General features: G+C 35.7%; 1 long non-coding RNA gene across 1 annotated transcript; it reads right to left on the bottom strand.

Moving 5' to 3' along the window:
* Window positions 1-7,586: 7,586 nt before the first annotated feature.
* Window positions 7,587-11,506, bottom strand: LOC108944831 (uncharacterized). The gene is made up of 2 exons (XR_011414158.1): window positions 10,778-11,506; window positions 7,587-7,976 (listed from the first exon to the last, which is right to left on the bottom strand). It is a non-coding gene; the product is annotated as an uncharacterized lncRNA (long non-coding RNA).
* Window positions 11,507-12,372: the final 866 nt, after the last annotated feature.

Raw genomic sequence — 12,372 nt, 5'->3', positions numbered from 1 at the left:
GCAGTTTCTGGTGGACTTTTAGTGACGAAAAATGGACTTTTAGTGACGGATTGACATAAACTTAAGGACCAAAAATGGTCATTTCATTTATTTCATTTTGGATTTTTGGAGCACGGTTCTTGAGTGATTTTTGGGCGATTTTCACGGAAAAACATTAGGGTAAGTGTTCCTTATCCTATATTGATTATATTTCATGATTCCATACTCATTTACATCATGAATCCATGAATTTATGGAAGAAAAATTAAGATTTTTGCAAATTCTTCCAAAAACGAAATTTTAAGATTTGGAGGTCGAGTTGTTATCGGATTTTGATAAAATTGGTATGGGTGGACTCGTAATTGAATGAGTTATCGGATTTTGTAAGTTTCGCCGGATTCCGAGATGTGGGCCCCACGGATAAATTTTGAGCTAATTTCGAATTTTAATGAAAATGTAATATTTTCTTATGAAATTGATTACTATAATTTTTGTTGACTGTATCGAATTAATTATGACTAGATACGAGTCGATCGAAGTCGAAAAATCGAGGAAAAAACATAATACTTGGTTAAATTGGAGCAAGTCGAGGTAAGTGACTTGTCTAACTTTGTGTGGGAGAAATTTTTCCTAGAATTGATATTAATGTGATTACTGAAATGTGTTAAAAGTCGTGTACACGAGGTGACGAGTGTGTACACGGGCTAAATGTGAAATATTATATTTTTAAATTGTGTAGATCATTGTTGCGCATTTATTAAATTATTTTATCTTGTTATATTCTTCATCATTGATCTGTGATATATATTTAAAATTTGTTTGCCTTTTTCCTGCTAATTGTTTTGCCTGTTTAATTGAAACTTGATTTCTTTCATACTGTGCATTATTTGAAGGTTGATTTTCTTTAAATTAAATATTATTAATATAAAGTATTTGACATTTTTAAATTTTGATATTGAAGCAACGTATTAAAAATTTGGAATATTATTTTCCTGAATTATTTATTCTTGAATATTTTCGTGAGATTCTTTTTCGTGGAAAATTGAAATATTGGGCACTTGAGGTGCAAATCGTGACATATTGTGATATTGATACGCATGCGGTGGTATAAGGTCTGGGTGTTGAAACGCATGCGGTGAGACACCTCCTTTTTCCTGCGGGGGATATAGGATAGGGGAGTTTTTCCAAATTAAGTGACATTAATCGAAATGGGATTATTTATTTATCCAGAGTCTCCACTTGGAATAATTTATGGTGTCCCAAGTCACCGGTTTGTTTTAAATCCCAAATCGAGGAAATTTGACTCTATTTATGGTCTGCGAATATAGAAGACTGGGTAAAGAATTCTGTTAACCCAGGAGAAGGTGTGAGGCACTCCCGAATTCCGTGGTTTTAGCACGGTCGCTCAATTATTAATAATTGCCCTAATTATCTCATTCATTACATGCTTAAAACCTTTTATGCATCATTTTATCTTTTACCTCTTTTAATTATTTATGGAATTATTTTGAACAAGTCGCGATGTCGCGCATTCGTTGATTTTGTACATATTGCAAATCGCACCACGTGAAACGCACCCGCGATATACAACATGTTTATTATTATTATTTGAAGTTATGATCGGGTCACATGAAATGCACACCCGAATTGGGGGTTATGTATCGTGACTATGCCACGGGAACCGTACCCATAGTCACGATGATTTATTTACGCGCCTAAAGTAAACTGCGATATTCATCATTCTTCCTAAACTTTGAGATTATTGTAAAGCCAAGAATTATGACAATTGTTGTGGATAAGATGTGTGTGGCTTAGTTGTTGAAATTATAAGAATCATTTACACTATGTAGTTTCCATTTGCATCTTAATAGTTTAACGGTTAATGTAACAAATGAATACACTAATTTTGATAACTATGTAAACTCAAAGGAAAACAATGCACTTATTCAATAATCTTTTATATAAAAAAAACGTAAAGCAAAAGCATTTGTCATTGGGCAACTACAACACATGTAGAACCATATCGTGTGACGTTTTCACTTTTGACAATAATTGCTTAATGAATGCAGAAATTCTTTACTAGCATTTTCAGTATTCAACTTGGACATTGCATCTGGATTTGGATTAAGAATCTGCAGTATGCATCAAACAATTCTTTCAAGTTCTATGTGATTATCTTTGCAGTAAGCTAGCAAATCAGACTCGTGAAACTCTACTCTATCATCATATATTGGTTCCATTGTCATTGTCAACAGTACCCTTATTTCTTGTCAAATAATAGAAGGTTCTCAACTTAGACACAGGTACCAACTAATCAAAGATAGAAAATACTTTATGGGAACTAAACGCAGTGGTGCAAAATCCATAACAACGAAGAAAGACAATATCAAAATGCTAGCAAACAGAAAGCTGACCTTTAAATGAACAGAAGCTTTGAAATTTGTTTAAATATTGAATTTCTCTGAATACATCGAGGAAGAGAGTACCGATATAACTCAAACACTACCCGAATCACCAACTAAACGGAAAGATCGAACCGGGGACCTCGACGACAACCTCAATTCAACGGCGCAAAAAACCTCCATTGAAACTCCATAGCTTTTAAAACCGGATTTCCGGCCAGATTCGTCACCTTCCGTCGCAGCAGTAACAAATAATTGGGAAGAAGACGGAGGAGGAGGAGGAGGAGCAGTAGCCGTCGCCGGTTTTTGGCTGAGCTCGTCGGCGATGAGGCGAGACAGAAAATAAGAGGGGGCTTTTTGAGGGGAGGCGACTGTCTCTTTTCTATGTTTATGTGTGTGTGTATCTTTAATTTTGAGGGAAAGAATGATGAAGTTCTAAAGGGAAGGTGAAGCGCTGATGATGTCTCAAAACAGGAGCAAGCAACAACTAGGTTAGGAGTTTTCCTCTCTACGATCTGTGTGTAGTGAGTGTCATTTTGTAAAAAAATCAATTATGCGGTAAAGATGAGGCGTGGGCGCAGCGGCTAGGTTCTTGTGAATTATCTTAGGGTTTTTGGATGTTAATTTAGTTTTTATATGGTAGAGGAGAGTGAGTTTTCTCCTTTGGATGAAAGTAGATCAAGGCTATGATTAAGGGAGGGGTTTGATGGGTGAGAAAAGGGTTTGGGTTAAAAGGGATTGGGAAGAATAGGCCTTTGTCTTGCTGGGCCACCAAAATACGAAAATGAGCTCCTAATTGGCCCAAATTCAATTCTTACTCATTGAACAAAAAATAAAAATAAAAATACTAATACTATCAAAATATACTAATTAATACAAAACATATTTTTTTGGTATTTTTAAATAATAATAAAAACAATATCTTTCTAAAAATACCTAATACCTAAATAAAATAGAGAAAATGAAACTATTTTTGTATTTTTCAATTTTTGTGCTTTAAAAAAAATAGAATTAAAATTAATAATAAAGTGAAATCCTAATGAAATAAACTCAAATAAATATTCTAAAAAATACTAGGACTATTAAAGGTAATTCTAATGTGTGGGTCAAAAATTACGTGCTTACAACTGCCCCTCTTTGCTTGGAAACACAAAGTGTTTTTGAGCAAAGAAACAAGTAAGCAACGTAATTCATTTCTGACCCGACACTTATTCAAAAAGATTGTGACCGAGCCCTGGTATCTGAGCTACCTACATATCCTTGGCTATAAAGGAATCATGTCACGTGTAGTTCAGAAGTGATGGAGAGTGTGGAGAGGATGAGAGAGTCGAGTGAGATACCGTTCCGTCGAGGTTCCGGTCCGCGATCCTGTTATTACATCAAAATCAAAAATAAAAAAGACTAACTAAGACTGTCAGCTATGAGTTACAAGATTCCTATCTATAAGTCTTCTGAAGCTTGATCTTGAGTCTTGAATGGTTCTTTATGCAGACTTTTGATTTGAACCTTGATGCTTGCTAGCTGCAGGTGCAGATTCATCTCTTCAGCTTCTTCGGATCAAGACGGGGCATGCAAAGCCTGCGACTTCAGTCATGTCTTGAGCAGCCCATATCTTTTCATCTGCTTCTACATTTTGAATTCACTTCTTTTTTTTCTTTTATTCTGGATTGAGCCTTCTTCTTTTGGTCATCTCGGACTATCGACTTGCATTCTTGAAGCGAGCTTCTGTACTTCTAACTTGAATTGAATTCTGAAATGACTTCCCTCGTTCTTCAGATAGGTGCCTGCAACTGACTTGAAATTTGAAATGAATTCCCTCGTTCTCCAGGTGGGCGCCTGATGACTTAAAACTTGAAATAAATTTCCTCATTCTCTAGGTAGGCGCCTGATGTTGACTTAATACTTGAAATAAATTCCCTCATTCTCCAGGTGGGCGCCTGCTGACTTAAAAACTTGAAATAAATTCCCTCGTTTTCCAGGTGGGTGCCTGATGACTTTAAACTTGAAATAAATTCCCTCGTTCTCCAGGTGGGCGCCTGATGACTTAAACTTGAAATAAATTCCCTCATTCTCCAGGCGAGCGCCTAATACTACAACAAAATAGACAAAACAAAAGAAACTTTTCTGCCCCAGTTTGCGCTAGGAAGATTTGTGAGTTGTTAGCAGAACTATAAATCACCTATGCTATTGATGAATGATGCAATGATGAGAGTAAAATTGAAGATTCGACTAGGATATGCGTCTCCTAAAGAAATAAAAATCTGAAAAACCCAAACTAGGAAGTGCGTCTCCTAAATTTGAGATTGAGCTTGCGGAAAACTATAAACTAAGCTTGACTAAACTAAAAATTAACCCTATTCTCCAGGCGGGACCCCTGATTTCAAGAAAACTAAAGATTGATAACTTAAGAAAACTAAAAATTGACCTTTTTTTAAATCCAGACTTCCTTTTTTTTTAAATTTATCATCCTAGGAGAAAATTCATCAGACTAGGTCTTTTTTTTATGGTATCTTAGGAGAAAGATTCATCAGACTAAGATTTTGATCCTAGGAGAAAGTTCATCAGACTAGGTCTTCTATCTTAGGAGAAAGATTCATCAGACTAAGATTTTAATCCTAAGAGAAAATTCATCAAATTAGGTCCTTTTTTTTTTTTGTTATCTTAGGAGAAAGATTCATCAGACTAAGATTTTGATCCTAGGAGAAAATTCATCAGACTAGGTCTTCTATCTTAGGAAAAAGATTCATCAGACTAAGAATTTGATCCTAGGAGAAAGTTCATCACACTAGGTCTTCTATCTTAGGAGAAAGATTCATCAGTCTAAGATTTCGATCCTAGGAGAAAGTTCATCAGGCTAGGTCTCTTTTTTTGTATCTTAGGAGAAAGATTCATTAGACTAAGATTTCTATCCTTGGAAAAAATTCAACAGACTAGGTTTTCTATCTTAGGAAAAAAATTCATCAGACTAAGATTTTTATTGGGAGAAAATCCATCAGACTAGGACTTTTTATCATAGGAGGAAAAATGTGAAGAGCAATGGCAATATTTTATGCACACTAGCAAGACAAATAAAGGCAAAGATTTGAGAAACTTCCCTTTGTAGACTCTTCTCTTCTCTTTTTTTTTTCTTTTGAACCACTTTCCTTGCACTGCTTTGTTCTTGTTTCAAACAAAGGAAATTTTGTCAGTTTTAAAAGTGGTGGTCGGTTTGTGGCCTTGAGTCTTGGGCAACCTGGATTTTGCTCAATCAGATCGAGTCAGTTTCAAGAGACTTTTTGCTTTACATCAACCCTGATCGTTTCACACCCAGTACCATTTGTATTTGTGGCTCAATCAGCCTTATCCCAACTAGAGATCTTTGCTTAGGTGACATTTTCTATGTCTTGAATGTCTTTCTGTTTTTTGAGCAATTTGTCTGTCAGAGAGAATCACCAATTATCTTTGCTTGCGCCCAGTAGGTTAACAAGAGTCTTTTGGGGACAAACATTTTCATGAATCCTCAAGACATGTTAACAGTAACGACTAAGTGTGCTGGCCAAATTTACTTTGTACAACTGAAAAGCTGGTAGCAGATTTTGAAATCTTTTCTTGCTTGTTTTGACAAGGACTGACTCAGAGTGAAGGACACAATGATGCAAAGAAACAAGTATTAACAAGAAATGCCCCTGTCGGAAGGACAAAAGGAAGAGTTTTTTTTTCTTTTTATTTTGCGGTAACTAGCCTTAATGATCATGACATGCATTTTGGACTTAACAGTCCGATCTATCAAACTGACCAAATCTTCCCTTTTACCATTCTTATGACTTTCAAGTCGGGCATGTTCGTACCAATCCTTTGCATCAGCTTCACGACTCACTTTCGACTAATGGTGCCCCGAGGGGTTTATACCAACAAGTCTCTCTCATTTATTTATCTCTGCTTACCGTCGTCTTACCGTGCCCGTGAGGGTTTTCACTAATAAGACTCTCTCATTTCTTCTTCTTTATTTTTCTTTTTCTTTTGCTTTCTAATGTGAGCAACTAACAGTGTTCTATGTTACGTGACAACTGTTGCTCATTGCATGCTTCTCTTGGCATTCTTGAAGGCATATCGGGAGTTCTTTATTCGGAAGGCTTTTGGATATGGCTGGAAAGAAAGGACGACATAAGGCTCAAAGTACATTCAAAATGAGGTGTTGTAGACTTACAACTCTTGAAATCCACTCTTTCAAAAGTGGAATAAAATCTTTGTCCCAGTTTCTGATACTGGGATTTTTTGGATTTTTTTTTTTGAATTCTTATTTGGTTGGACCGAACCGTGTAAGGTTGCCTACGTATCCTTTTTTTTTTAAAGGAATCAGGTCTAACGTAGTTCAAACCTCTAACCTAACTTTTTTTTTTTATCTTTCTTTCTTTTTCTTCTTCTTTTCTCTTTTTTTTCAAAGCCAGTTGCCCCAACCTTTATTTCTCTGGGGGCATGGACCTTTGACTGTTCTTTTCTTCTTTTTTCTGTCAATTTTTCTAAGAGCTTGCCCCTGTTTGTACTCTTGGGGCGAGGACTTTTTTTTTCTTCATTTCATTTTTTTTTTTTGACTTTTAACTCTAAACTTGATTCCAAAAGAGGGTGGTCAAAGAAAATAACACAGGCTCAAAAGGGGTAGAGAGGGGTATAAAGTGTTTAGGTAGCAGAAAAAGGGCCTCCCAGCCTCGAGAACGCCAAACATAGCATCCTTTCGTGATCACTGCATTGATGAACATGTTGCTTTTTGGGTCTTTTTCAGTGTAAAGCTGTATGAGCAATACTTTCCTCGCAGTTAATGACCCTTGTCAATTTGGGTGACTTTTTTCGATTTTGTCTTGATGTAGAAGATGCATTTTGCCAATAAACTGATCTATTTCAAGTTGACTGGGATACACCTTCTTTTGAAAAACACTTTCTATCTCTTAGTTCTAAACAAACTTCAACCCGTCCGATTATCCTTAAGCCCGATCTTCTCAATGATTCAAAAGGTAGAGATCCTTAACTATTATGAGCATGACTGCTTTTGTTCTATGTAAACTTGGCTCATGCTTATTTTTCAAATGTTTCATGTCTCTATTCATCTTCAAAAGTATCTCTTTCTCAGTTATCCAATTCAAGACTAAATCAATTTTCTAAGATCTAACCAAAAATTCTGCATGCATGTCATGTCACTAGAACTAGCGTGAAAAGAACTATGCACAAAAATGAACACAAAATGACTGACTACTTTTTATTGAATAAAGGATAGCAGGGTCCGATAACACAAAAAGAAGAAGAAAAGAAGAAAAAATAAGCTACCATGGCTAAAAGAGGAGTGACTTTCCAGTTGCTAAGCGACACCTTAGCCACACATTCGCACATCAGCATTACTACGACATTTAACCATTTTGATTGCTTTGGATTCAACACTCAAATTTTGACAATCATCCCGAGCAGGCCATGTCCTATTGCTCAAATCTGGTAAAGTCAACCCCACATTTGTCTCCATTTTTATTTTTCACCGCCAACTTGCCTATTTGCCTTTCCGTGACCTTGGATCAACAACAGTTGTGTTTGTTCCATTGGTTGAAAAGATGCTTTTATTTCCGAACGATCCTGGAATCATCATTGCAAACCAACATACCGACCACATTTAACTAGCTTTTTATTTCAAAAAAACAAGCATGTTAGAATAAACACTCTCTTTCTTTTTTCCTTTTCAATCTTTTCTCTTTTTTTTTGTTTCTTTCCTTTCTCTCTTTTTTTCTTTTTTTTTTGTTTCTTTCCTTCTTTTTTTTTTCATTCGATCGAACCTGATGTGGGTTGCCTACGTATCATGTAGGAACATGAATCAGATCTTGCGTAGTCCGGGAGGATTATGAATAGGTAAATAAGCTAACACTTTTTTTTACTTTTGAAAACACTCAGACAATGAAAGCATTTAGAAAAAAGAATATGTACTTTTTTGCAATTTTATTTTTATTAAATTTTCGAAAGAAAGGCTTTTAAAGAGGAAAGAAAATATTTTTGGATTTTTGGTTTTGGTTTTTTGATTTTGATTTTTTTTTGAAATTTTTGAAAGAAAGACTTCTAAAGAAGAAATAAAATATTTTTTGTATTTTTGATTTTTGTTTTGAATTTTGGGAAAAAGACTTCTGAAAAAAAAAGTAGAAAAATATTTTTTTGGATTTTGATTTCATTTGTTTCCTTTTCTAATGAAAGACTCCTACAAATAAAATATTTTTTGGTTTAAAAAAATTTCTTATTTGTTATTTGTTTGGGATTTTCTAAAAAAAGACTCCTAAAGAAGAAATTAAAGGAAAATATTTTTGAATTTTTTAAAAAATGGGGGCCGGAACCGATTAGGTTTGCCTACGTATCTCACATCCGGTGAGAATCAAACCCGCGTAGTTCTGCCAGTTTTGACGGAACAGGGAAAACCTGAATTTTTATAACATTGGCTTATTTTCTTTCTTCTTTTTTTTTCAAAATTTCGGCAGAGTTTCGAAATGTTTCAAATACCTACGTCACTCTTGTTGTTGTTTTTTCTTGATTTTCTTTCCCTATTCTAGAAGTCGGTCAACATATAACCCGAAGCAAATGAATACACAAGTAGCACGTAATGCATCGGGATGGTCTTTTAATTTGGGTACACCTGTCCTGGACGGACCCAACCCATGTGTTGAGTCCCAAAGTCAAATGCACGTGATGCAAACAAACGTTCCTACTAGGGATCCAGCATGAGGCTATGTTATTCTAAGTTTAAATCCTGGGTGTATTGTTCTAGACCTGGCTTACCCGAGAGGACAACGCGAGCCGGGGGAGGGGGGGGGCAGCGTACTGGAAATACAGAAGCTTCACCAGCTTTGCAACTTGTCCGAACCTCGTTCTAAAATTAGGATATGACTCTAACAGAAAAGAAGTCACGCGAAGCGCACGCTTTCCAGAAGATTTAGAAGACTCGGAGAGAAGAAGGGTTTCATATCAGTTTATATACAATTCACATAATATCAAAGCGGTAAAAAAAAGCGGCATTTAGCACATTAGGCTCAAACACGTAAAAATCAGACAATCACGAAAGCCAATCATAACAGCTATTCTAAGCTTGAATTCTGAACCCTGAACCAGAGATTCTGGGTTCAAATCCCCAGCAGAGTCGCCAGAGCTGTCACACCTCCTTTTTCCCGCGGGGGATATGGGATAGGGGAGTTTTTTACAAAATAAGTGACATTAATCGAAATGGGATTATTTATTTATCCAGAGTCGCCACTTGGAATAATTTATGGTGTCCCAAGTCACCGATTTATTTTAAATCCCAAATCGAGGAAACAGAAGACCGGGTAAGGAATTCTGTTAACCCAGGAGAAGGTGTGAGGCACTCCTGAATTCCGTGGTTTTAGCACGGTCGCTCAACTATTAATAATTGGCCTAATTATCTCATTCATTACATGCTTAAAACCTTTTATGCATCATTTTACCTTCTACCTCTTTTAATTATTTATGGAATTATTTTGAACAAGTCGCGATGTCGCGCATTCGTTGATTTTGTACATATTGCAAATCGCACCACATGAAACGTACCCGCGATATACAACATGTTTATTATTATTATTTGAAGTTATGATCGGGTCACATGAAATGCACACCCGAATTGGGGATTATGTATCGTGACCATGCCACGGGAACCGTACCCATAGTCACGATGATTTATTTACGCGCCTAAAGTAAACTGCGATATTCATCATTCTTCCTAAACTTTGAGATTATTGTAAAGCCAAGAATTATGAAAATTGTTGTGGATAAGATGTGTGTGGCTTAGTTGTTGAAATTATAAGAATCATTTACACTATGTAGTTTCCATTTGCATCTTAATAGTTTAACGGTTAATGTAACAAATGAATACACTAATTTTGATAACTATGTAAACTCAAAGGAAAACAATGCACTTATTCAAAATCTTTTATATAAAAAAAATGTAAAGCAAAAGCATTTGTCATTGGGCAGCTACAACACATGTAGAACCATATCGTGTGATGTTTCCACTTTTGACAATAATTGCTTAATGAATGCAGAAATTCTTTACTAGCATTTTCAGTAATCAACTTGGACATTGCATCTGGATTTGGATTAAGAATCTGCAGTATGCATCCAACAATTCTTTCAAGTTCTATTTGATTATCTTTGCAGTAAGCTAGCAAATCAGACTCGTGAAATTCTACTCTATCATCATATATTGGTTCCATTGTCATTGTCAATAGTACCCTTATTTCTTGTCAAATAATAGAAAGTTCTCAACTTAGACCCAGGTACCAACTAATCAAAGATAGAAAATACTTTATGGGAACTAAACGCAGTGGTGCAAAATCCATAACAACGAAGAAAGACAATATCAAAATGCTAGCAAACAGAAAGCTGACCTTTAAATGAACAGAAGCTTTGAAATTTGTTTAAATATTGAATTTCTCTGAATACATCGAGGAAGAGAGTACCGATATAACTCAAACACTACTCGAATCACCAACTAAACGAAAAGCTCGAACCGGGGACCTCGACGATAACCTCAATTCAACGGCGCAAAAAACCTCAATTGAAACTCCATAGCTTTTAAAATTGGATTTCCGGCCAGATTCGTCACCTTCCGTCGCAGCAGTAACAAATAATGGGGAAGACGACGGAGGAGGAGGAGGAGCAGTAGCCGTCGCCGGTTTTTGGCTTAGCTCGTCGGCGATGAGGCGAGGCAGAAAACAAGAGGGGGCTTTTTGAGGGGAGGCGACTACCTCTTTTCTATGTTTATGTGTGTGTGTATCTTTAATTTTGAGGGAAAGAATGATGAAGTTCTAAAGGGGAGGTGAAGCGCTGATGATGTCTCAAAACAGAAGGAGCAAGCAACAACTAGGTTAGGAGTTTTCCTCTCTATGATCTGTGTATAGTGAGTGTCATTTTTGTAAAAAAATCAATTATGCGGTAAAGATGAGGTGTGGGCGCATCGGCTAGGTTCATGTGAATTAGCTTAGGGTTTTTGGATGTTAATTTAGTTTTTATATGATAGTGGGGAGTGAGTATTGGCCTTTGGATGAAAGTAGATCAATGGCTATGATTAAGGGAGGGGTTTGATGGGTGAGAAAAGGGTTTGGGCTAAAAAGGATTGAGAAGGATAGGCCTTTGTCTTGCTGGGCCACCAAAATACGAAAATGAGCTCCCAATTGGCCCAAATTCAATTCTTACTCATTGAACAAAAAATAAAAATAAAAATACTAATACTATTAAAATATACTAATTAATACAAAACATATTTTTTTGGTATTTTCAAATAATAATAATAATAATAATATCTTTCTAAAAATACCTAATACCTAAATTAAATAGAGAAAATGAAACTATTTTTGTATTTTTCAATTTTTGTGCTTTAAAAAAATAGAATTAAAATTAATAATAAAATAAAATCCTAATGAAATAAAATCAAATAAATATTCTAAAAAATACTAGGACTATTAAAGGTAATTCTAATGTGTGGGTCAAAAATTACGTGCTTACAGGTGGCTTGATACGCGTGGCTAGTAGGGGTGACTATTAGAAGTCATGCAGTGTGATAAGGGTGGCTAAAACGCGGGATGTTATTTCGGAAAAAAAAATATTTTCTTTAAATAAATTGTGAAGGCTCCCGCGGTGAGATAAGGAAATGAGATATTGTGAATTTGTTTATGATTTGGGACTACGAGGCGGTACCTCGGGAGTGCCCTTATTGATATTGATTTATGGCCGCAGTTGCCTTTGATTATTGTTGTGATTTTCTTAAAGTTGAAAAGAATTCTGTTTTGTTTCCACGAGGTAATTATTTGCCATTGAGGTAACTAAACTTCTCAAATAGGATCCATTCGGGAGGTGAAATATCCCGAATGGTTAGCCAATGTAGTTGTAGTCCCTCGAAAAGGGGATAAACTTAGAATGTGTATAAATTATAAGGATTTAAACAAGGCATGCCCCAAAGATTCTTTTCCACTGCCTAACATCG

This window comes from Nicotiana tomentosiformis, chromosome 2 (genome assembly GCF_000390325.3).
Source record: "Nicotiana tomentosiformis chromosome 2, ASM39032v3, whole genome shotgun sequence".
Classification (NCBI taxonomy): domain Eukaryota; kingdom Viridiplantae; phylum Streptophyta; class Magnoliopsida; order Solanales; family Solanaceae; genus Nicotiana; species Nicotiana tomentosiformis.
This window is presented reverse-complemented; position numbering and strand designations above follow the sequence as displayed.